Here is a 26,165-nt window from a genome sequence, read left to right as displayed (position 1 = left end):
CTCATACGCTGCTGTCAGCGAGATGTACCGGGCGGCCGAGTCCATCTGGGACGCGGAAATCTCAGTCCTGTCCAGCGCGGATGACCATTGCCCCGTTTCTGTCCCCAGTCACGAACCGTCCCGCCCCAAGCCTTCCTTCGAGTCGCCGCGCAATGACTGGACCAGCCGTGGACTCCGGGGCCAACTCGAACGCGCCAGCCGTCTCCAGTCCTGGGGCACCTTCGGGCCCGGCCCCGATTACGGCCCAGAGTCCAGTCAAGACCCAAATCCCGATTACGGTCTCGGATCCAGCCGTGATCCTGGATCCAGCCCGGAATCAGCGCGACGCTCGAATCCCAACGCAGGTTTCTGCGCATGGGCCGACGAGGACTCGGGGTCCAAACGGTGCACCTGGGTGCCCCCCAAAGAGGAGGAGGTTGGCGGCGTCCCCGGGCCCTCCCATAGCCCAGGGACGGAACAGCCGGACAAGGGCCCGACTACTGGCCTCATCCAGTCCCCCATCAGTGGCCTCCCGTTCCCCGACCACTCGGATATCGGCATTCTGGTTCCAAATCCCACCCTAGAACAGAGCCCCGGGGGGTTAGTCCCGGAGCAGATCCAGAGCCTCGGGGGTTTCGCTCTTGGACAAAGCCCAGGGGGATTCTCCCACGAGCAGAGCCTCGCAGGTTCCTCCCGCAAACACAGCCCCAGGGGATCCGTCCAGGGACGAAGTCCCGGGGTCTCCACCCCAGTAAAAAGCCCGAGAGACACCCAAATTCAGGACCAAAATCCCTGGGAATTCTCACGCATAAGTAGCCCTGGGGATTTAGGCCCGGAGCTGATCCAGAGCCCCGGGGGTTTCATTCCTGGACAAAGCCCAGGGGGATTCTACCACGGGCAGAGCCCCGTAGGTTCCTCCGGCAAACACAGCCCCAGGGGATCCGTCCAGGGACTAAGTCCCGGGGTCTCCACCCCAGTACAAAGACCGACAAACACCCAAATGCAGGAACAAAACCGCGAGGATTTCTCACGCAAACTTAGCCCCGGAGTTTTAGTCCCGGAACAGACCCAGAGCCCCGGGGGGTTAGCCTCGGGACAGAATCTGAGCTCCACGGAAGCCTCCTTCGGGCAAAGCCCCGGAGCTTCCTTCCGCAGACACGGCCCCAAGGGATCCGTCCAGGAACAAAATTCCGGGGGCTCCACCCCTGTACAAAGCCCAAGCAACACCCAGAAACAGAAACAGGGCCTAGACGACGAACACGAGGCGCCCAGAGAGCATAAAAGGGACTCTAACACCAGCCTTCGGAGCTTATTCGACATCGAGCCTTTCCCACTCGGTAAGCCCGACGTGGCCCTTCTCATTCGCTCGGAAACCGACCTGCCACGCCGACTGCAGCAGCGCGGCTCTGTGTCCCCCAGCTCCTCCTTCGTCCGCCCCTCTCGCCAGAGCGCCGACGAGAACACCAGCCGCAGCTTTAAGAGCAAGCAGCACGTGGATCCATTCATCTTGAAGCCGCCCGATGACTCAAAGGGCTGAGAGGAGGTCGGGTTTGGGGAGGGGCGGGTGCGGCCAGCCCCATGTAAATACCAGACTGAAAATAAAATGCCTTCTATACTTTGCCCCCTTCGCTCTCTGAGACTTTACTACGAACTCACTCTCTCTGCCCTCAACTTCCCATGTCTTTCGCCCACCCGCCCTTCTTCTTATAACCACATAACCATATAACAATTACAGCACGGAAACAGGCCATCTCGGCCCTTCTAGTCCGTGCCAAACTCTTATTCTCACCTAGTCCCACCGATCTGCACTCAGCCCATAACCCTCCATTCCTTTCCTGTCCATCTCGCTGTCAAATTTGACTTAAAATGACAACATAGAACCTGCCTCAACCACTTCTGCTGGAAGCTCGTTCCACACAGCTACCACTCTCTGAGTAAAGAAGTTCCCCCTCATGTTACCCCTAAACTTTTGCCCTTTAACTCTCAACTCATGTCCTCTTGTTTCAATCTCCCCCATTCTCAATGGAAAAAGCCTATCCACGTCAACTCTATCAATCCCCCTCATAATTTTAAACACTTCTATCAAGTCCCCCCTCAACCTTCTACGCTCCAAAGAATAAAGACCCAACTTGTTCAACCTTTCTCTGTAACTTAGTAGGTGAAACCCAGGTAACATTCCAGTAAATCTTCTCTGTACTTTCTCAGTTTTGTTGACATCTTTCCTATAATTCGGTGACCAGAACTTCTTCCACCCGTCACAGGCAGATTTTCTTCCTCTTCATTCCTCTCCTCACCTTGCCTCCCTCTTCTTTTCGCCCCTCTGCTCTGTTCACCCCTGCTACTTTGCACTCCTCCTCTATATCGGTCCCTCCTTTCCACACTTCATCCAGCGGAGTAGTGAGCCGCGTTGAGGCAGGGCGGCTAATCTGTTGGCCAACGGCCGTCTATGTACAATAAGATCCCAGGAGACGAATAGCTCAACGTTGGCCACCTACACACTCTGGGCTTCATCGCCCTAACCCGGGTATTTATTGGTGAATTATGGTGAATTCTACTCGTTGAATTCCAGATTTCTTCGTGGCTGCGGCGGGGCTCGAACTCGTACCAGCTGCGACCGCCTAGAGATTGCGCCCGCGCATCGGCTTGCGATCTGAGGGGGCGGGGGAGAAGAGTCTTCGGTGTCATTTTCCGCCCCGCCCCTTTTGGATGACGTCACCACGGGTCATAGCGCCACGTGCCCCGGGAAAATTACAATAGGCGCGGGAAAAGCGTAAAATCGGGCGCTGGGCAAAAGTCACGCCCCGAAGCTTGCAACCGCTGTTCACATCAGGTTTCACGCACTCCTCCTTGGTATTCTTATGCACGGATTTGCTAGCCCTGCTGGCGCGCGCGCGTGTGTGTGTGTATGGGTTGGTGGGGTGGGAGGCTGAGACACTTTCCACAGTCCGTGTTTCTGTGTATGTCTGCGTGTGTGTGTTGTGTGTGTTTGTGTAGAATCTCACTGTCCGAATTAGTCCCTAAAATATGATCAGTGTAAACGGGTGTGTTGATTGTTGGCACGGAATCAGTGGGCCGAGGAGACCCCTGGAAGGGTTTTTGACCTTAAATCGCTAACCCTGCCTCCTCGCCCTCCGAACTTACAGGGAGAGGAAGCCCGAACCAGCCTCGGGAATCGAAAGTTGTGGAGCATGTGCGTTGTGGTGGGGCCCGCCTGTACCCCTCCGACTGACAGATCCATTGGGAGAGTCCGGTTGAATCATCGCTGGGATACTGTCGATCACATTCAGCGGAGCTCACCAACTCCCAGAGTAAATACGAAGGATCCTGGAAAACCCGAGCACGCAGGGTTGTGTTAGGCATGTGGCCACGTAGTTAAGGCGTTCGTCTAGTGATCTGAAGGTCGCTAGTTCGAGCCTCATTTGTGGCAGCGTGTTTGTGTCCTTGAGCAAGGCACTTAACCACACATTGCTCTAGCGTCTGTGCGAAGAGTAGCGCCCCACACAGACTTCCAATCTGTGCCTTGTAAGGCATGAAAGGCATCCCTCCCTGAACACGCCATGACCACATAATGAATATGATATAGTTAGAATCACAGAGACATGGCTCCAGGGTAACCAAGGATGGGAGCTCAACATTCAGGGATATTCAATATTCAGGAGGGATAGACATGAAAGAAAAGGAGGTGGAGTGGTGTTGCTGGTTAGAGAGGAGATTAACGCAGTAGAAAGGAAGGACATAAGCCGGGAGGATGTGGAATCGATATGGGTAGAGCTGTATAACACTAAGGGGCAGAAGACGCTGGTGGGAGTTGTGTACAGACCACCTAACAGTAGTAGTGAGGTCGGGGATGGTATTAAACAGGAAATTAGAAATGTGTGCAATAAAGGAACAGCAGTTATAATGGGTGACTTCAATCTACATATAGATTGGGTGAACCAAATTGGTAAGGGTGCTGAGGAAGAGGATTTCTTGGAATGTATGCGGGATAGTTTTCTGAACCAACATGTCGAGGAACCAACTAGAGAGCAGGCCATTCTTGACTGGGTATTGAGCAATGAGGAAGGGTTAATTAGCAATCTTGGCGTGTGAGGCCCTTTGGGCAAGAGTGACCATAATATGGTGGAATTCTTCATTAAGATGGAGAGTGATATAGTTAATTCAGCAGCAAAGGTTCTAAACTTAAAGAAGGGTAACTTTGAAGGTACGAGATGTGAATTAGCTAAGATAGACTGGCAAATGATACCTAAAGGGTTGACGGTAGATATGCAGCGGCAAGCATTTAAAGATTGCATGAATGAACTACAACAATTCTTCATCCCAGTTTGGCAAAAGAATAAACCAGGGAAGGTAGTGCACCCGTGACTGACAAGGGAAATTAGGGATAGTATCAATTTCAAAGAAGAAAAATACAAATTAGCCAGAAAAAGCGGCTCACCTGAGGACTGGGAGAAACTCAGAGTCCAGCAAAGGAGAACAAAGGGCTTAATTAAGAAAGGGAAAAAAGATTATGAGAGAAAGCTGGCAGGGAACATGAAAACTGACTGTAAAAGCTTTTATAGATAGCATTGAAAAGAAAAAGATTGGTTAAAACAACTGTAGGTCCCTTACAGTCAGAAACAGGTGAATTGATTATGGGGAACAAGGACATAGCAGACCAATTGAATAACTTCTTTGGTTCTGTCTTCACGAAGGAGGACATAAACAATCTTCCGGAAATAGTAGGGGACCGAGGGTCTAGTGAGATGGAGGAACTGAGGGAAATACATGTTATTAGGGAGGTGGCGTTAGGTAAATTGAAGGGATTAAAGGCAGATAAATCCCCAGGACCATATGGTCTGCATCCCAGAGTGCTTAAGGAAGTAGCCCAAGAAATAGTGAATGCATTAGTGATAATTTTTCAAAACTCTTTAGATTCTGGATTAGTTACTGAGGATTGGAGGGTGGCTAATGTAAACCCGCTTTTTAGAAAAGGAGCGAGAGAGAAACCAGGAAATTATAGACCAGTTAGTCTACCATCGGTGGTGGGGAAAATGCTAGAGTCAGTTATCAAAGATGTGATAACAGCACATTTGGAAAGCGGTGAAATCATTGGACAAAGTCAGCATGGATTTGTGAAAGGAAAATCATGTCTGACGAATGTCATAGAATTTTTTGAGGATGTAACCAGTAAAGTGGATAGGGAGAACCAGTGGATGTGGTATATTTGGATTTTCAAAAGGCTTTTGACAAGGTCCCACACAGGAGATTAGTGTGCAAACTTAAAGCACACGGTATTTGGGGTATGGTATTGATGTGGATAGAGAATTGGTTGGCAGACAGGAAGCAAAGAGTGGGAATAAACGGGACCTTTTCAGAATGGCAGGCAGTGACTAGTGGGGTACCGCAAGGCTCAGTGCTGGGACCCCAGTTGTTTACAATATATATTAATGACTTAGATGAGGGAATTAAATGCAGCATCTCCAAGTTTGTGGATGACACGAAGCTAGGCGGTCGTGTTAGCTGTGAGGAGGATGCTAAGAGGATGCAGGGTGACTTGGATAGGTTAGGTGAGTGGACAAATTCATGGCAGATGCAATTTAATGTGGATAAATGTGAGGTTATCCACTTTGGTGGCAAGAACAGGAAAACAGATTATTATCTGAATGGTGGCCAATTAGGAAAAGGGGAGGTGCAACGAGACCTGGGTGTTATTGTACACCAGTCATTGAAAGTTGGCATGCAGGTACAGCAGGTAGTGAAAAAGGCGAATGGTATGCTGGCATTCATAGCAGGAGGATTCGAGTATAGGAGCAGGGAGGTTCTGCTGGAGTTGTACAAGGCCTTGGTGAGACCACACCTGGAGTATTGTGTGCACTTTTGGTCCCCTAATCTGGGGAAAGACATTCTTGCCATAGAGGGAATACAAAGAAGGTTCACCAGATTGATTCCTGGGCTGACAGGACTTTCATATGATGAAAGACTGGATCGACTAGGTTTATACTCGCTGGAATTTAGAAGATTGAGGGGGGATCTTATTGAAACGTATAAAATTCGAAAGGGATTGGACAGGCTAGATGCAGGAAGATTGTTCCCGATGTTGGGGAAGTCCAGAACGAGGGGTCACAGTTTAAGGATAAAGGGGAAGCCTTTTAGGACCGAGATGAGGAAAAACTTCTTCACACAGAGAGTGGTGAATCTGTGGAATTCTCTGCCACAGGAAACAGTTGAGGCCAGTTCATTGGCTATATTTAAGAGGGAGTTAGATATGACTCTTGTGGCTAAAGGGATCGGGGGTATGGAGAGAAGGCGGGTACAGGGTTCTGAGTTGGATGATCAGCCATGATCATACTGAATGGCGGTACAGGCTCGAAGGGCCGAAGGTCCTACTCCTGCACCTATTTTCTATGTTTCTATGACCTGGAATTTTGCCTTCAACAGTTAACACAGGACGCTCGGGGCGAATGTGTCGAGAACAGTTCAGTGAAGGTTTATCAGACCGGATCCTGGAGCAGGTGGGTCGTCCCGCCCGGAGAGGTCGGACAGGCTGGCACTCTGCTTGGAAGAGGGAGAGGGAACCGGATTGAAACACATCCCATCCAGGGAAGGAGAGGGTCGGTTCTCAATCTGATGGGTGTGTGGAGGGATGGAGGGAGTTTCTTCCCGTTGGGGAATGTGAAATCGGGGTTACCGTCATTGTGTAAAGATGAGATCCCGTTTTTACAATGATTTGGGGGTGGGGTGGATGCGGGGAGGTGAGACCAGAATGATGGTAGTGTGAGGGATTATTTTCCCTCTCGGAGAGCGGGGCTGATCTTCGGAATTTTCTTCCTGGAAGGTAGCCGCGTCTGGGGTAGGGGGAGGCGGTCGGGAGCGGTGAACGGGAACGTGGTATTGGAGTCATAACCAGGTGGACTGAGGTCTTGTAGAATCGGGGGCGGGGCGTGGGGAGCCCGGGGACCGTCCCTGAAATATTGTGGAGAGCTCTCCTCCTAACTTGAGGAGCGCAGTGATGGTTCACCGGATCACTTCCTGGGACGGAGGGGGGGGGGGGGGGTAGGGAATTTGACACGTGAAGAGAGATTAAGCAGACCGGACCTGTACGTTTTAAGATTCGGGAAAGATCTCACTGAAACACTTCCCCCCCCCCCATCCCCCTTACCTGGATCCCACAGGGCGGACGAGGGGGACGAGGTTTCCAGCTGATTGAGGTGACCCAGCCCGGGGAGGATGGTCTCTGTCTTGGCATAAGGGCTTAGCCGTTTAGGACGGTGGTGGGAAGAGATTCACCCTCTCTCCCCACCCCCCCCCCCCACCCTTCACCAGCATTCCACCACCACCCGGAAGGAGCCGGTTACGGGGGATGTTTCCCAGTTTAAGAGGGAGCTGATGGGGCCCACTTTTGGAACAGTGGCGGTGGTGGGAGGGGAGCTCGTAGATATCCTCTGCTGGTCGGATGCCGAGCACTGCAGGGAAACGGAAGATGCGCTTTTCAAGGTCAGGGCCGAACTACCTCCAGCTGCTTCATTTGTGATCCTCTTACCGACAACGACTGATCTGATGACTCGCCAGCTTTGCCGAGATCGGGGCAACAAGATGGTTACGGGCAAGTGCCAGGCAATGGCTATCTCCAGTAAGAGAGATATTCTACCCGTCTTTGATTTTCATGTCACCCAGCTCCCACCCATAGTATTCAGGCGGGGGTCACCCGCAGAGGAGTAGTTTAGGGGAATAAGGCTAAAATCTCAGGATAACACGATAAGAGACCATGGAATTACGGTAAAGTTACATACGTGGACAGAGCGTTGGCTGATTGGCAGGAAACAGAGAGTGGGAATAAAGGGATCCTATTCTGGTTGGCTGCCGGTTACCAGTGGTGTTCCACAGGGATCAGTGTTGGGGCCGCTTCTTTTTACATTGTACATCAACGATTTGGATGATGGAATAGATGGCTTTGTGGCTCAGTTTGCTGACGATACGAAGATAGGTGGAGGGGCCGGTAGTGCTGAGGAAACGGAGAGTCTGCAGAGAGATTTGCATAGATTGGAAGAATGGGCAGAGAAATGGCAAATGAAGTACAATGTTGGAAAGTGTATGGTTATGTACTTTGGCAGAAAAAATAAACGGGCAGACTATTATTTAAATGGGGAAAGAATTCAAAGTTCGGAGATGCAACGGGATTTGGGAGTCCTCGTACAGGTTGAGTCAGTGGTGAAGAAAGCGAATGCAATGTTGGCATTCATTTCTAGAGGAATAGAGTATAGGAGCAGGGATGTGATGTTGAGGCTCTATAAGGCGCTGGTGAGACCTCACTTGGAGTACTGTGGGCAGTTTTGGTCTCCTTATTTAAGAAAAGATGTGCTAACGTTGGAGAGGGTACAGAGAAGATTCACTAGAATGATTCCGGGAATGAGAGGGTTAACATATGAGGAACGTTTGTCCGCTCTTGGACTGTATTCCTCGGAGTTTAGAAGAATGAGGGGAGACCTCATAGAAACATTTCGAATGTTAAAAGGCATGGACAGAGTGGATGTGGCAAAGTTGTTTCCCATGATGGGGGAGTCTAGTACGAGAGGGCATGACTTAAGGATTGAAGGGTGCCCATTCAGAACAGAAATGCGAAGAAATTTTTTTGGTCAGAGGGTGGTGAATCTATGGAATTTGTTGCCACGGGCAGCAGTGGAGACCAAGTCATTGGGTGTATCTAAGGCAGAGATTGATAGGTATCTGAGTAGCCTGGGCATCAAAGGTTATGGTGAGAAGGCGGGGGAGTGGGACTAGATGGGAGAATGGATCAGCTCATGATAAAATGGCGGAGCAGACTCGATGGGCCGAATGGCCGATTTCTGCTCCTTTGTCTTATGGTCTTATGGTCTAAAATGGATCAGTTTATTCTTTCATTTACTCAAGGCAAGTGAGATTCACAGACTCCGTCTGCAATTAATTGTCCATCCTCGAGAAGCGGGTGACTAGCCACCTACCCCCTGGAAGTCGCCCTCCAAACCATGACACACCATCTCCATTCCGTCACCGCAGCTGGGTCAGAATCCCGGAACTGCCTCCCCAATTTTGTTGTGGTTGTAACTGCAGCGGCTCCAAAAGGCAGCTCAGTTCACCGCCCTCTTCTCAAAGGCATCGAGGGACTGGTCTGTGAGGCACACTTCCCTCAAATGAGTGAAAGAATAAACCGATCCATTCGCGCCATATTCCCCTAAACCTGTCCACCAAAGGTCACCTCCTTCACCCCTCTCAGGATGTTACGGGTCGGGAGCTGGTCGACGGCAGTATCAAGCACGGGAGGTGAGACCTTCTCATATCGGAGATGGCCAGCGTCACTCGTCACCACGTTGTCCAGAGGTTGTCCCAGTCTCACCGCAGCTGGCCACTCATCGTGACAAGTGGTCAACGTTGGGGAGATCACAGATGAGGTGGATGGGCCCTGAGCTTGGAAGGTGCGCCTGTCCCTTCATGAACCCATTAATGGGTGCAGTACCCGGTATACAACCACCAGAGGGCGTCGACGAGCCTTCCGCCTCGTCCCACCACAATTCACAATGTGGGCCCCACCTGCTCCTTTTAAAATGGTAAATGTATTCTCATAACCGACAATTTACCACATGGTGAAAAGCCAAGGGAAACCTTTTGGATCCTCGTCCCTCCCCTCCCCCTCCACTGCAGACTGTCCTTTCCTCTTGCACTGATCCGGACTCCCCATCTCCCTCTATCCTCTTCACATCCAAAGCGCGCTCTCTGGGGAAGAGAATTCCAGAGGTTCACCTCCTTCCGTCTGGCGTGGTGTGGGGAGGGGTGTTGTGGGTGGGGAATAAATCTCTCCTCAATTCTGTCCTGAATGGACGATCCTTTATTCTGAGACGCTGACCCCACCTCCTACCTCCTCTGGTCTGGGCCACACAGCGCAATGGGAAATTCTCTCCCCTCACATGCTCCTTCCCATACTCTCTCCATTTCCTCCCTCGTTCCCTCATTTTACTTCCCTCTCTCTTTCTGCTTCTACACCTCTCTCTTCTTCTCTCTCACCCTCTATCCCTCTCTTTCCCTTCACACCTCCCCCACCCCCCTCCATATGTCTAAACAGGAGATGCCCTGGTTCCAGTTTCTCCCATGGGGCCTCCTCTGATCTCCTCTCGTGAACGCCCGCTCTGATGATCATCCAGTGTCTTCCTCACCGGGACATAGAGCAATATAGCAGATACAGGCCCTTCAGCCAAACAGTCTATGCTGACCACAATGCCCACAGGACAAGTCTCAATAATCCTGACCTCCAATGCTGCGTGGAGTATGCAAGTTCTTCCTGACTACATGACTTCTTCCATGTCCCGTGTATATTGAGAACAGAAGGAAACAGGAGCTTGAGTAGGCCACCCACCCCTCGATACCATCATCTCCAAGTCTCATTTCCTCTTTTGCCCTAATCCTCCACAGCTCTCAGTTCCTCACCCCCATCCCCCACTCAGTCTCTCAAACACTCATCCACCTCCTCTTCACCTCCAGTGATCAGGCATCCACAGAAATCCAGGCGTTCACCACCAACTTGACAGAATTTGTTCCTCACTCCCTCCCTGCTAAATGACTGTCGGCATGATTTTCTAACTCTGTCCCCGCACTTGGGACCCTCCCTGCCATTGAAACGTCTCCACATCTGCCGTTGTGCTCTCAGGGCCTGACATCTTTCAGCGAGCTGAATGGAGAGAGGACCTTCAGCCCGTCTCCTTCATCCTGACCAATCTGTGCAAGCCCCATTTGTTTGTGTTTGGCCCAGATCCCTCTAAACTTCTCCTACCCATGCACCCGTCCAAATGTTTTTCCAAACATTATAATTGCTTCCATGTATACCACTCCCTCTGGCATTTCATTCCACATTCCCACCACCTTCCACGTGGAAAATGAACCCCTCAGGTCCCCTTTAAATCTCACTCTAAGCCCCTTCCCTATAGTTTCAGACTCTTGGGGAAAAGAGTGTGACTGTCCACCTTATCTATGGACCTCATGTTTTTATAAATCTCTGCTTTGCTCCAGAGAAAACTGAAGCCTGTCCAGTCCCTCCATTAACTCAATCCCTCCAGTCCAAGCAACATCACAGGTAGTTTAAGCAACACACACGGAAAATGCTGGTGAATGCAGCAGGCCAGGCAGCATCTGTAGGAAGAGCTACAGTCGACGTTTCGGGCCGGGACCCTTCGTCAGGACTAACTGAAAGAAGAGATAGTCAGAGATTTGAAAGTGGAAGGGGGAGGGGGAGATCCAAAATGATAGGAGAAGACAGGAGGGGGAGGGATGGAGCCAAGAACTGGACAGGTGATAGGCAAAAGGGATATGAGGCTTGTGAAGGGAGAGGATCATGGGGCGGGAGGCCTAGGGAGAAAGAAAGCGGGGGGGAAGCCCAGAGGATGGGCAAGGAGTATAGTGAGAGAGACAGAGGGAGAAAAAGGAGAGAGAGAAAAAAAGATGAAAGGAAAAATAATAATGAATAAATAAATAAGGGATGGGGTAAGAAGGGGAGGAGGGGCATTAACGGAAGTTTGAGAAGTCAATGTTCATGCCATCAGGTTGGAGGCTACCCAGACGGAATATAAGGTGTTGTTCCTCCAACCCGAGTGTGGCCTCATCTGACGGGATATAAGGTGTTGTTCCTCCAACACCTCTGCGTAGTTTCCACTGCGCCCTCCCCAGCACAGCTGACCACTTTCCCTCTCTCCCTCTCATCCTTCCTTCTTCACTCCTGGCTCTTTAGAAGATCCCAAATGACAAACATTAACCACTTGTTCTCTGCCCTCTCTGCAGTGACCCTGAAACACATCTCATTGCCTCGGTAAAGCAGCTGGCATAAAGAAAGACCCCATCTAAGCCAGACCTCCTGTCTTCTTCCTTGTCCCATTAGGTAGAAGATACAAAAGCCTGAAGGCACGTGGCAGCAGGCCGAGGGGCAGTTCCTTCCTCTGTTGTTATAAGAATATTGAGCCGCTCCCCAGTATGGTAAAATGGACACTTGAGATCACAATCTATTTGTCATGGCCTTGCACCTTATTGTCTGCCTGTACTGCACTTTCTCTGTAACTGTAACACTTTATTCTGCATTCTGTGATTACTTTTCCCTTGATGTACGGATGGCGTGCTGTTTATTGCAGCCCCTCGGCACATGTGACAATAAACCAAGTTAATAACTAAGTTTACCTGCTGAGTTTTTCATGCGTTTTTTTTAAATATTTGGCAATGTGCAGGGAAAGGAAAAGGGGAGAGTGAGGCACGGACTCTATTGTGCTGTACATGGTCACGGGGTGGGGTGGGGGAAGGCCGGGGTCCCGTCCCAAAATACTGAGCCTGAAGTCCCGCACCACCGGGTTCAGGGAGAGCTACACACACAAAATGCCGGAGGAGCTCAGCAGGCTGGGCGGCATCTGTGGAAAAGAGTAGAGTCAACGTTTCGGGCCCGACACCCTTCGGCAGGACTGGAGGAAGATAAAAGCTGAGGAGCAGATGTAAAAGGTGGGTGGGAGGAGAGACAGTACACAAGGTGATGGGTGAAACCTGGATGAAGAGCTGGGAAGTTGATTGGTGAAAGAAACAGAAGGCCATGGAAGAAAGAAAAGGGGGGAGGAGTACCAGAAGGGGGGGGCGATGGGCAGGTAAGGAGATCAGGTGAGGGAAGGAAGGGGAAATGGAGATAGAGAGGGGGTCTGGGGGGCATTACCGGAAGTTCGAGAAATCTGTGTTTATGCCATCATGCTGGAGGCTACCCAAACGGAATATAAGGTGTTGTTCCTCCAACCTAAGTGTGGCCTCATCACGTCAGTGGAGGACAGTCTATGGCGGGTCTCACCAATGAACAGGAGGCCACACCGGATACAGTAGATCAGGGGTCCCCAACCTTTTCTGCACCGCGGACCGGTTTAATATTGACAATATTCCTGCGGACTGGCCGACCGGGGTGGGCAGTGGGGGGAGAGGAGGGTTGCCAATGGAGAAGAGTAGCAGTCAAATACGTTGTGTTTACCCGGAGAAAGACTACCATGACCATGAGGCCTTGCGCGGGCACCTATGTGAGCATGCGTGTACGTGCCTATTTTTTTCTACAAATCGTTTTTGGCAATTCTGTTCAGTGAAACTATACTGTACATACGTTATTTCTACTTTATATAGGCTGTGTATTTATCATATTGTTCCTGTTTTTACTATATGTTAGTGTTATTTTAGGTTTTATGTAACACAGCGCATGAATATAGTGATAAGTCAGTTATAAGTCAATAGCATCATAACATTTTAAGTAACGTTTGGATATTAAGCACACAGCAGATATTTTCCCCGTATGAACATGTAAAATCATTGCAACACACCAATATCGCTGAATCAGTGGGAGCCCTGGGTTTGTTTTCCTGCAACAAGACGGTCCTATCGAGGGGTGATGGGAGACAGCGATACTCGAAGGGAATTCCTTATGTCCAGTCTATTCTGCAATTTAGTTTTCGTTGCATTCATCGCAGAAAACTCGGCTTCGTGGATATGTTGGAAATGGAAGCAACGTTTTCAGTGCTTTCATGGCTATCTCAGGATATTTAGCCTTGACTTTGATCCGGAATGCCGGCAGAGATGTTATGTCAAACGTACTTTTCAGCCCGCCGTCAGTTGCAAGCTTGAGGACGTGATCTTCTTCCCGCGCTGACACGACTGACACACGGGTAATGACCTCACGTGCGTTCAAGCTCAACAGTGCGTGACGGGGAATGAGGAAAGGTGCAGCTGACTCATATCGCCAAATCAAATCATTTCCTCGCGGCCCGGTACCACATGCTTTGCAGCCCGGTGGTTGGGGACCACTGCGGTAGGTGACCCCAAGAGACTCACAGGTGAAGTGTCGCCTCACCTGGAAGGACCGTGAGAGAGGAGGCGTAGGGGCAAGCGTAGTACTTGTTGCGCTTACAAGGATTTCTCAAACTTCCAGTGATACCCCTACCCCCCTCTCCTTCACCATTTCCCATCACCTTTTCCCCTTTTCACCTCATCTCCTTACCTGCTCATCACCTCCCTCTGGCGCTCTTCTTCCGCAGCCTTCTGTCTCTCTCACCTATCAACTTCCCAACTCTTCACCAGCCTTTCCCCTCCAGGTTTCACCTATCACCCTTTTTTCTCCTCTCCTCCCCACCCCACTTTTTAAGTCCACTCCCCAGCTTTTTCTCTCTCCAGTCCTGCTGAAGGGTTTTGGCCCGAAACATCGACTCTACTCTTTTCCATAGATGCTGCCAGGCCTGCTGAGTTCCTCCAGCATTTTGTGTGTGTGCGTTGCTCAGATTTCCAGCATCTGCAGATTTTCTCTTGTTTGTGTCAGGAACAGCTACTTCCCTTTAACCATTGGGTTCATGAATTGAGCAGAAAATCCCAAATCACTACCTCAGCACCGCAACATTACAGCCACTTTGCTATAGCCACTGGGCTTTTGTTGTTTTATTGTTCTAACTCTTTTTTGTATAATTTTGCCTAGTATATGTTGCTAATTTACACTGTTCTTCTTGTAAAAGTTGGGTATCTGATCCCATGTGCCTGCGATACTGCTGGGACTAAGTCTTTCAGCACATCTGTACAGATGTGGACAGGAAACCCTACAGAAAGTACCAGACACAGCCCAGTCTGTCAGAGGCAAAGCCCTCCCCACCGTTGAGTACATCTACAGGGAACGCTGTCACAGGAAAGCAGCATTATTCATCAGGGACCCCCACCCTCCGGGCCATGCTCTCTGCTCACTGCTGCCTTTGGGAAGGAAGACACAGGAGGCTTGGGCCCACTCTACCAATTAGGGAGGAGAAGATGACGGCGTGACGCAGTGCGCGCGGCCTCTCTGGTGAATGATATCTGTAGTTGTCAAGTAGGGTACCGTGTACAATTCTGATTTGATGGAGACAGACGTGAGAGCACGGAGGAACATCTGGAGAAACTTCTGAAATGCCCGCTTCGCTGCCGCTGCTACTGTGTGGTAACCGGAATCTCCGGAGGAGAAGGCCCCGAGTCCTCGGCTTTGCTTGTTTCGGCAGCCGGGATGAGGTCGAAGGTGTTCGGCAGAGGATGGCGCTCGGGAGGCTGTATCGGAGGGACTGGTCGGAGGCTCGAAGTTTTCGGACGGACTCAGAGTCGGCTGCGGTCGGGTGCTTCCAATGCATCGGCAGTTGTCGGCACCTGGAAGTTTATGGCAGGGAGAGTTTCTCCCTTTTTGCTGCCTGCTATCGGGGACTATCGGAGTCGATCGGGACTTGAGACTTTTTTTTTACCGTGCCCATGATCTGGTCTTTATCAAATTACGGTATTGCTTTGCACTGCTGTAACTATATGTTATAATTATGTGGTTTTTGTCAGTGTTAGTCTTTGGTTTGACCTGTTTTTTTGTGATATCACTCTGGAGGAACATTGTATCATTTCTTAAAGCATGCATTTCTAAGTGACAATAAACGAGGACTGAGTGTCCTCATAATCTAAACAAAAGTTATTATGCCTGAACTTTCGTGGATCACTTCACCCAGCTCAACACTGAAATAATTCCCCAACCCATGGACTCAGTTTCATAGACTTTACAATGCATGTTCTTGGTATTAATTATCATTATGTTAATATCTGTTTTTTATTGTCTTTGTCTAGTGTTTTCTTTTGCACATTGGTTATTTGTCTGTGTGTGTGTGTGTGTGTGTGTGTGTGTGTGTGTGTGTGTGTGTGTGTGTGTGTGTGCAGCTTTCCATCAATTCCACCGTAATTTTTTGTTCTAATGGATAGAAACCACAGAAAAACTACAGCACAGAAACAGGCCTCTTGGCCCTTCTTGGCTGTGCCGAACCATTTTCTGCCTAGTCCCACTGACCTGCACATGGACCATATCCCTCCATACACCTCCCATCCATGTATCTGTCCAATTCATTTTTAAATGTTAAAAAGAACCCGCATTTACCATGTCGTCTGGCAGCTCATTCCACACTCCCACTACTCTCTGTCTGAACAAGCCCCCCCTAATGTTCCCTTTAAACGTTTCCCCCTTCACCCTTAAACCATGTCCTCTGGTTTTTTCCTCCCCTTGCCTCAGTGGAAATATTCTGGAGTGACAGTGTTCAGGAATGACACTACGCCCCTGCCCCACCATCCCTCCTGGGAAAGTGGAACATATTAGGTGTATATGATACAGGCCCTTTTTGTACCAACAACATCCCCCACCCGCCAGCACGCTCCGTTCAGGCTGGATTGCACACAATGAATCATGTCCAGGTCTCTACCCTGGTGAGAGCAGAAGACCGTGTCCATGGTCACCAGGATCTCTGTGGAGACAAAATACACGTTAAAGCAGTCAGACCATGTTCGAAGCCAGAGAAGTGTGTGACGGGACGGTGTGGAGGGAGCCTCACCCTGTGTCTGACCCTGTCCCTGGGAGCGTGTGACGGGACGGTGTGGAGGGAGCCTCACCCTGTATCTGACCCTGTCCCTGGGAGCGTGTGACGGGACGGTGTGGAGGGAGCCTCACCCTGTATCTGACCCTGTCCCTGGTAGTGTGTGACGGGACGGTGTGGAGGGAGATTCATCCTCTGTCTGACCCTGTCCCTGGGAGTGTGTGATGGGACGGTGTGGAGGGAGCCTCACCCTGTGTCTGACCCTGTCCCTGCGAGTGTGTGATGGGACGGTGTGGAGGGAGATTCATCCTCTGTCTGACCCTGTCCCTGGGAGTGTGTGATGGGACGGTGTGGAGGGAGATTCATCCTCTGTCTGACCCTGTCCCTGGGAGTGTGTGACGAGACGGTGTGGAGGGACCCTCACCCTGTGTCTGACCCTGTCCCTGGGAGTGTGTGACGAGACGGTGTGGAGGGAGCCTCACCCTGTGTCTGGACCCTGTCCCTGGGGGTGTGTGACGGGACAGTGTGGGGGGAGCCTCACCCTGTGTCTGACCCTGTCCCTGGGAGCGTGTGACGGGACGGTGTGGAGGGAGCCTCACCCTGTGTCTGGACCCTGTCCCTGGGGGTGTGTGACGGGACAGTGTGGGGGGAGCCTCACCCTGTGTCTGACCCTGTCCCTGGGAGTGTGTGACGGGACGGTGTGGAGGGAGCCTCACCCTGTATCTGACCCTGTCCCTGGGAGCGTGTGACGGGACGGTGTGGAGGGAGCCTCACCCTGTATCTGACCCTGTCCCTGGTAGTGTGTGACGGGACGGTGTGGAGGGAGATTCATCCTCTGTCTGACCCTGTCCCTGGGAGTGTGTGATGGGACGGTGTGGAGGGAGCCTCACCCTGTGTCTGACCCTGTCCCTGCGAGTGTGTGACGGGACGGTGTGGAGGGAGATTCATCCTCTGTCTGACCCTGTCCCTGGGAGTGTGTGATGGGACGGTGTGGAGGGAGATTCATCCTCTGTCTGACCCTGTCCCTGGGAGTGTGTGACGAGACGGTGTGGAGGGACCCTCACCCTGTGTCTGACCCTGTCCCTGGGAGTGTGTGACGAGACGGTGTGGAGGGAGCCTCACCCTGTGTCTGACCCTGTCCCTGGGAGTGTGTGACGGGACGGTGTGGAGGGAGCCTCACCCTGTGTCTGACCCTGTCCCTGGGAGTGTGTGATAGGACAGTGTTGGGGCGAGTCTCATTCTGTCTAAAATGTTATTTGTTTTAAATGAAAAGTTTAAACAGAGTTATGTTACATCGTTGGTGGAGGAGGCGAATTGAATAGGAGGTTGTGAATCGGTTACAGTACTCAGGACATTGGTGAGAGCACTTGGTGTGTGTGTGTGTGTGTCGGGCAGTGTCAGACTCCTCACTGAGCCTTCCCGGAACAGGTGAGTCAGCCCAGGACGAGAAGTTTGGCAGGCTGAGATTTTGTCCATTTTGGAGGGGGAGGGCATGGATTGAATCATGACTCATCCTGCGGGTGGGGGCTTCTTGACGGTTTGGGTGTGGGGATGGGTGTCTTTTCCATGGGACAATGTTAGGTGGTTGTGTATCCACCATTCAACATTGCTAATTCCAGAATCATCCATTTATTCGTCATTCTTCGCTGTCGGTTCATCTATCTGGGAGAATCATAGTAAAAGTATAGTTGCCCCTCACCCCCTCCCCCATCTGCAAATGTCCTCTCCTTCCCTCCCTCTCACCTTCCTACCACTTACACCTTCCCTCCCCACTCTACTTTTACCCCTCCCTCCCTCTCTGTCCTCCTCCCAGTCCTTTCCCCTTCATCCCACTTCTCACGCCTTCCCCCGACCCTCTCCTAATGCACACCAGTTCTCCCTCCCCATCTAACCCTCCCACCCTTTTCCTGCCTCCCTCCCTTTGAACCCCTTCCTCTTTATCTCCCTTTCATTATCTCCCTCCACCTACTTCCCCCTCCCTCCACTTTCCCCAGCCTCTCACCATTACCCTGACCTTATCCCCTCCATCCCTCCCTCTCTCACCCTTTCCTGTCACCCCCTCCTTCACCCTTCCCTGCCTCACCCCTCCCTCATCATCCTCCCCTCTCTCTCCCTCTCCCCTGCCTCCCCTCCCCTCTCTCTCCCTTCCACCCCCTCCCTCTCCTTCCGTTTTGTTTCTCTTCCTGTTTCCTGTGTTTCGACGACCTTTAACCTGACTGAACCAGGAAGGCTCAATCGTCACTCGCGTCTTGTGCCTGAGGGTGAGGTGTCTTCGGTGGGGGGTGGGCAGCTGGGGGTGAAGGGGGGGCGGTGATTAGGGAGGTGCGGTTCCAGGCGCAGGGTCAGGAGGGGAGGGAGGGAAAACTGAAGCACAGATTTTGTCTGAAGTTGTTGGTGCTGGGAGGGGCCCAGCAATGGAAAGGGCGGGAGTGCAGGCAGAAGCAGTGACCTCTCTCTTTGAGCCCCCTTCTCTGTCTGTCTGTCTCTCTCTCTCCCTCTCTCTCTGCTTCCCTACACTCTCTCTTCCCCCTCACTCTTTCCCTCAGTGCCCCTCACTCTGACACTCCTTCACTCTCTCTGTTTCTCAGAGCTGCCCTCTCCCTCACTCTCTGGCTCACCCCGTTTCTGCCCCCTCTCTCTCTCTCTCTGCCTCTCTCTTCTATCCCACTCCCTCCTACTTTACCTCACTCTGCCTCCTTCCTCCCTTTATTCCATTCCTTTCTCTCCCCCTCCACACACCCTCTCCCCCTCTCCCCCATCACCCTCCCCACACCCTCTCCACCTCTCCCCCTCCCCAGACGCTCTCCTCCCTCTCCCCTCCCCACACCCTCTCCCTCCTCCCCTCCCCCTCTCCACACCCTCTCCCCCTACCATCACCCTCTACCTCTCTCCCCTCCCCACACCCTCTCCCCCATCACCCTCCCCACACCCTCTCCACCTCTCCCCCTCCCCACACACTCTCCTCCCTCTCCCCTCCCCACACGCTCTCCTCCCTCTCCCCTCCCCACACCCTCTCCCTCCTCCCCTCCCCCTCTCCACACCCTCTCCCCCCTCCCCACACCCTCTCCCCCTCCCCACACGCTCTCCTCCCTCTCCCCTCCCCACACCCTCTCCCTCCTCCCCTCCCCCTCTCCACACCCTCTCCCCCTACCATCACCCTCTACCTCTCTCCCCTCCCCACACCCTCTCCCCCATCACCCTCCCCACACCCTCTCCACCTCTCCCCCTCCCCACACACTCTCCTCCCTCTCCCCTCCCCACACCCTCTCCCCCCTCCCCTCCCCCTCCCCACACCCTCTCCCCCACCATCACCCTCTGCCTCTCTCCCCTCCCCACACCCTCTCCCCCATCACCCTCCCCACACCCTCTCCACCTCTCCCCCTCCCCACACACTCTCCTCCCTCTCCCCTCTCCACACCCTCTCCCCCCTCCCCTCCCCCTCCCCACACCCTCTCCACCTCTCCCCCTCCCCACACACTCTCCTCCCTCTCCCCTCCCCACACCCTTTCCCCCCTCCCCTCCCCCTCTCCACACCCTCTCCCCCTACCATCACCCTCTACCTCTCTCCCCTCCCCACACCCTCTCCCCCCTCCCCTCCCCCTCCCCACACCCTCTCCACCTCTCCCCCTCCCCACACACTCTCCTCCCTCTCCCCTCCCCACACCCTTTCCCTCCTCCCCTCCCCCTCTCCACACCCTCTCCCCCTCCCCACACCCTCTCATCTCTCCCCTCCCCACACCCTCTCCCCCATCACCCTCCCCACACCCTCTCCACCTCTCCCCCTCCCCACACCCTCTCCCCCCTCCCCTCCCCCTCCCCACACCCTCTCCACCTCTCCCCCTCCCCACACACTCTCCTCCCTCTCCCCTCCCCACACCCTCTCTCCCCTCCCCTCCCCACACCCTCTCCCCCCTCCCCACACCCTCTCCACACCCTCTCCACCTCTCCCCCTCCCCACACGCTCTCCTCCCTCTCCCCTCCCCACACCCTCTCCCCCCTCCCCTCCCCACACCCTCTCCCCCTCCCCACACCCTCTCCCCCTCCCCACACCCTCTCCCCCACCATCACCCTCTACCTCTCTCCCCTCCCCACACCCTCTCCCCCATCACCCTCCCCACACCCTCTCCTCCCTCTCCCCTCCCCACACCCTCTCCCCCCTCCCCTCCCCCTCTCCACACCCTCTCCCCCTCCCCACACCCTCTCATCTCTCCCCTCCCCACACCCTCTCCCCCATCACCCTCCCCACACCCTCTCCACCTCTCCCCCTCCCCACACACTCTCCTCCCTCTCCCCTCCCCACACCCTCTCCCCCCTCCCCTCCCCCTCCCCACACACTCTCCCCCACCATCACCCTCTGCCTCTCTCCCCTCCCCACACCCTCTCCCCCATCACCCTCCCCACACCCTCTCCACCTCTCCCCCTCCCCACACGCTCTCCTCCCTCTCCCCTCCCCACACCCTCTCCCCCCTCCCCTCCCCCTCTCCACACCCTCTCCCCCTCTCCCCTCCCCACACCCTCTCTCCCTCCCCACACCCTCTCCCCCACCATCACCCTCTACCTCTCTCCCCTCCCCACACTCTCTCCCCCATCACCCTCCCCACACCCTCTCCACCTCTCCCCCTCCCCACACACTCTCCTCCCTCTCCCCTCCCCACACCCTCTCCCCCCTCCCCTCCCCACACCCTCTCCCCCTCCCCACACCCTCTCCCCCTCCCCACACCCTCTCCCCCTCCCCTCCCCCTCTCCACACCCTCTCCCCCTACCATCACCCTCTACCTCTCTCCCCTCCCCACACCCTCTCCCCCATCACCCTCCCCACACCCTCTCCACCTCTCCCCCTCCCCACACGCTCTCCTCCCTCTCCCCTCCCCACACCCTCTCCCCCCTCCCCTCCCCCTCTCCACACCCTCTCCCCCTCTCCCCTCCCCACACCCTCTCCCCCTCCCCACACCCTCTCCCCCACCATCACCCTCTACCTCTCTCCCCTCCCCACACCCTCTCCCCCATCACCCTCCCCACACCCTCTCCACCTCTCCCCCTCCCCACACAATCTCCTCCCTCTCCCCTCCCCACACCCTCTCCCCCCTCCCCTCCCCCTCTCCACACCCTCTCCCCCTCTCCCCTCCCCACACCCTCTCCCCCATCACCCTCCCCACACCCTCTCCACCTCTCCCCCTCCCCACACACTCTCCTCCCTCTCCCCTCCCCACACCCTCTCCCCCCTCCCCTCCCCCTCTCCACACCCTCTCCCCCTCTCCCCTCCCCACACCCTCTCCCCCTCCCCACACCCTCTCCCCCACCATCACCCTCTACCTCTCTCCCCTCCCCACACCCTCTCCCCATCACCCTCCCCACACCCTCTCCACCTCTCCCCCTCCCCACACGCTCTCCTCCCTCTCCCCTCCCCACACCCTCTCCCTCCTCCCCTCCCCCTCCCCACACCCTCTCCCCCTCTCCCCTCCCCACACCCTCTCCCCCCTCCCCTCCCCCTCCCCACACCCTCTCCCCCTCTCCACACCCTCTCCCCCACCATCACCCTCTCCTCCCTCTCCCCTCCCCACACCCTCTCCCCCCTCCCCTCCCCCTCCCCACACCCTCTCCCCCTCTCCACACCCTCTCCCCCACCATCACCCTCTCCTCCCTCTCCCCTCCCCACACCCTCTCCCCCCTCCCCTCCCCCTCCCCACACCCTCTCCCCCATCACCCTCCCCACACCCTCTCCACCTCTCCCCCTCCCCACACGCTCTCCTCCCTCTCCCCTCCCCACACCCTCTCCCCCCTCCCATCCCCCTCCCCACACACTCTCCCCCACCATCACCCTCTACCTCTCTCCCCTCCCCACACCCTCTCCCCCATCACCCTCCCCACACCCTCTCCACCTCTCCCCCTCCCCACACGCTCTCCTCCCTCTCCCCTCCCCACACCCTCTCCCCCCTCCCCTCCCCACACCCTCTCCCCCTCCCCTCCCCCTCTCCCCATCCCCTCCCCCTCTCCACACCCTCTCCCCCTACCATCACCCTCTACCTCTCTCCCCTCCCCACACCCTCTCCCCCCTCCCCTCCCCCTCTCCACACCCTCTCCCCCTACCATCACCCTCTACCTCTCTCCCCTCCCCACACCCTCTCCCCCATCACCCTCCCCACACCCTCTCCACCTCTCCCCCTACCCACACACTCTCCTCCCTCTCCCCTCCCCACACCCTCTCCCCCCTCCCCTCCCCACACTCTCTCCCCCTCCCCACACCCTCTCCCCCTCCCCACACCCTCTCCCCCTCCCCTCCCCCTCTCCACACCCTCTCCCCCTACCATCACCCTCTACCTCTCTCCCCTCCCCACACCCTCTCCCCCATCACCCTCTCCACACCCTCTCCACCTCTCCCCCTCCCCACACGCTCTCCTCCCTCTCCCCTCCCCACACCCTCTCCCCCCTCCCCTCCCCTCCCCCTCTCCACACCCTCTCCCCCTCTCCCCTCCCCACACCCTCTCCCCCTCTCCACACCCTCTCCCCCACCATCACCCTCTACCTCTCTCCCCTCCCCACACCCTCTCCCCCATCACCCTCCCCACACCCTCTCCACCTCTCCCCCTCCCCACACGCTCTCCTCCCTCTCCCCTCCCCACACCCTCTCCCCCCTCCCCTCCCCCTCTCCACACCCTCTCCCCCTCTCCCCTCCCCACACCCTCTCCCCCTCCCCACACCCTCTCCCCCACCATCACCCTCTACCTCTCTCCCCACCCCACACCCTCTCCCCCATCACCCTCCCCACACCCTCTCCACCTCTCCACCTCCCCACACGCTCTCCTCCCTCTCCCCTCCCCTCACCCTCTCCCCCCTCCCCTCCCCCTCCCCACACCCTCTCCCCCACCATCACCCTCTGCCTCTCTCCCCTCCCCACACCCTCTCCCCCATCACCCTCCCCACACCCTCTCCACCTCTCTCCCCTCCCCACACCCTCTCCCCCATCACCCTCCCCACACCCTCTCCACCTCTCCCCCTCCCCACACACTCTCCTCCCTCTCCCCTCCCCACACCCTCTCCCTCCTCCCCTCCCCCTCTCCACACCCTCTCCCCCCTCCCCACACCCTCTCCACACCCTCTCCACCTCTCTCCCCTCCCCACACCCTCTCCACACCCTCTCCACCTCTCCCCCTCCCCACACACTCTCCCCCTCCCCACACCCTCTCCCCCTCCCCACACCCTCTCCCCCCTCCCCTCCCCCTCTCCACACCCTCTCCCCCCTCCCCTCCCCACACTCTCTCCCCCTCCCCACACCCTCTCCCCCTCCCCACACCCTCTCCCCCTCTCCACACCCTCTCCACCTCTCCCCCTCCCCACACGCTCTCCTCCCTCTCCCCTCTCCACACCCTCTCCCCCCTCCCCTCCCCCTCTCCACACCCTCTCCCCTCTCCACACCCTCTCCACCTCTCCCCCTCCCCACACGCTCTCCTCCCTCTCCCCTCCCCACACCCTCTCCCCCCTCCCCTCCCCTCCCCCTCTCCACACCCTCTCCCCTCTCCACACCCTCTCCACCTCTCCCCCTCCCCACACGCTCTCCTCCCTCTCCCCTCTCCACACCCTCTCCCCCCTCCCCTCCCCACACGCTCTCCTCCCTCTCCCCTCCCCACACCCTCTCCCCCCTCCCCTCCCCCTCTCCACACCCTCTCCCCCTCTCCCCTCCCCACACCCTCTCTCCCTCCCCACACCCTCTCCCCCACCATCACCCTCTACCTCTCTCCCCTCCCCACACCCTCTCCCCCATCACCCTCCCCACACCCTCTCCCCCATCACCCTCTCCACACCCTCTCCACCTCTCCCCTCCCCACTCCATCTCCCCCATCACCCTCCCCACACCCTCTCCCCATCACCCTCCCCACACGCTCTCCTCCCTCTCCCCTCCCCACACCCTCTCCCCCTCCCCACACCCTCTCCCCCACCATCACCCTCTACCTCTCTCCCCTCCCCACACCCTCTCCCCCATCACCCTCTCCACACCCTCTCCCCCTACCATCACCCTCTACCTCTCTCCCCTCCCCACACCCTCTCCCCCTCCCCACACCCTCTCCCCCATCACCCTCCCCACACCCTCTCCACCTCTCTCCCCTCCCCACACACTCTCCTCCCTCTCACCTCCCCACACCCTCTCCCTCCTCCCCTCCCCCTCTCCACACCCTCTCCCCCACCATCACCCTCTACCTCTCCCCCTCCCCACACGCTCTCCTCCCTCTCCCCTCCCCACACACTCTCCCCCTCCCCTCCCCCTCTCCACACCCTCTCCCCCTACCATCACCCTCTACCTCTCTCCCCTCCCCACACCCTCTCCCCCATCACCCTCCCCACACCCTCTCCACCTCTCCCCCTCCCCACACGCTCTCCTCCCTCTCCCCTCCCCACACACTCTCCCCCTCCCCTCCCCCTCTCCACACCCTCTCCCTCCTCCCCTCCCCACACCCTCTCCACCTCTCCCCCTCCCCACACCCTCTCCCCCATCACCCTCTCCACACCCTCTCCCCCATCACCCTCTCCACACCCTCTCCACCTCTCCCCTCCCCACACCCTCTCCCCCATCACCCTCTCCACACCCTCTCCACCTCTCCCCCTCCCCACACACTCTCCTCCCTCTCCCCTCCCCCTCCCCACACCCTCTCCCCCCCTCCCCTCCCCACACTCTCTCCCCCTCCCCACACCCTCTCCCCCCTCCCCTCCCCACACTCTCTCCCCCTCCCCACACCCTCTCCCCCTCCCCACACCCTCTCCCCCTCCCCTCCCCCTCTCCACACCCTCTCCCCCTCCCCACACGCTCTCCTCCCTCTCCCCTCTCCACACCCTCTCCACCTCTCCCCCTCCCCACACGCTCTCCTCCCTCTCCCCTCCCCACACCCTCTCCCCCCTCCCCTCCCCTCCCCCTCTCCACACCCTCTCCCCTCTCCACACCCTCTCCACCTCTCCCCCTCCCCACACGCTCTCCCCCCTCCCCTCCCCACACCCTCTCCCTCCTCCCCTCCCCCTCTCCACACCCTCTCCCCCTCTCCCCTCCCCACACCCTCTCCCCCTCCCCACACCCTCTCCCCCACCATCACCCTCTGCCTCTCTCCCCTCCCCACACCCTCTCCCCCATCACCCTCCCCACACCCTCTCCACCTCTCTCCCCTCCCCACACCCTCTCCCCCATCACCCTCCCCACACCCTCTCCACCTCTCTCCCCTCCCCACACCCTCTCCCCCATCACCCTCCCCACACCCTCTCCACCTCTCCCCCTCCCCACACACTCTCCTCCCTCTCCCCTCCCCACACCCTCTCCCTCCTCCCCTCCCCCTCTCCACACCCTCTCCCCCCTCCCCACACCCTCTCCACACCCTCTCCACCTCTCTCCCCTCCCCACACCCTCTCCCCCCTCCCCTCCCCACACCCTCTCCCCCCTCCCCTCCCCCTCTCCACACCCTCTCCCCCTCTCCCCTCCCCACACCCTCTCCCCCCTCCCCTCCCCACACCCTCTCCCCCCTCCTCTCCCCCTCCCCACACACTCTCCTCCCTCTCCCCTCCCCACACCCTCTCCCTCCTCCCCTCCCCCTCTCCACACCCTCTCCCCCCTCCCCACACCCTCTCCACACCCTCTCCACCTCTCCCCCTCCCCACACCCTCTCCCCCCTCCCCTCCCCACACCCTCTCCCCCTCCCCACACCCTCTCCCCCTCCCCACACCCTCTCCCCCACCATCACCCTCTACCTCTCTCCCCTCCCCACACCCTCTCCCCCATCACCCTCCCCACACCCTCTCCTCCCTCTCCCCTCCCCACACCCTCTCCCCCCTCCCCTCCCCCTCTCCACACCCTCTCCCCCT

The 26,165-nt window shown here is 56.4% G+C and overlaps 1 protein-coding gene across 2 annotated transcripts in view; it reads left to right on the top strand.

Annotated features, from left to right (window-relative positions):
- Window positions 1-18,540: 18,540 nt before the first annotated feature.
- The window catches only part of ripk3 (receptor-interacting serine-threonine kinase 3), a 66,379-nt gene continuing 58,754 nt past the window's right edge, over window positions 18,541-26,165 (top strand). For both annotated transcript variants that reach the window (XM_063060172.1, XM_063060171.1), the window contains exon 1: window positions 18,541-18,589. The gene's annotated coding sequence lies outside the window, so the exon portion shown is untranslated. The remainder of the gene's footprint in view (window positions 18,590-26,165) is intronic.

Source organism: Mobula hypostoma, chromosome 10, assembly GCF_963921235.1.
Source record: "Mobula hypostoma chromosome 10, sMobHyp1.1, whole genome shotgun sequence".
NCBI lineage: Eukaryota > Metazoa > Chordata > Chondrichthyes > Myliobatiformes > Myliobatidae > Mobula > Mobula hypostoma.
This window is presented reverse-complemented; position numbering and strand designations above follow the sequence as displayed.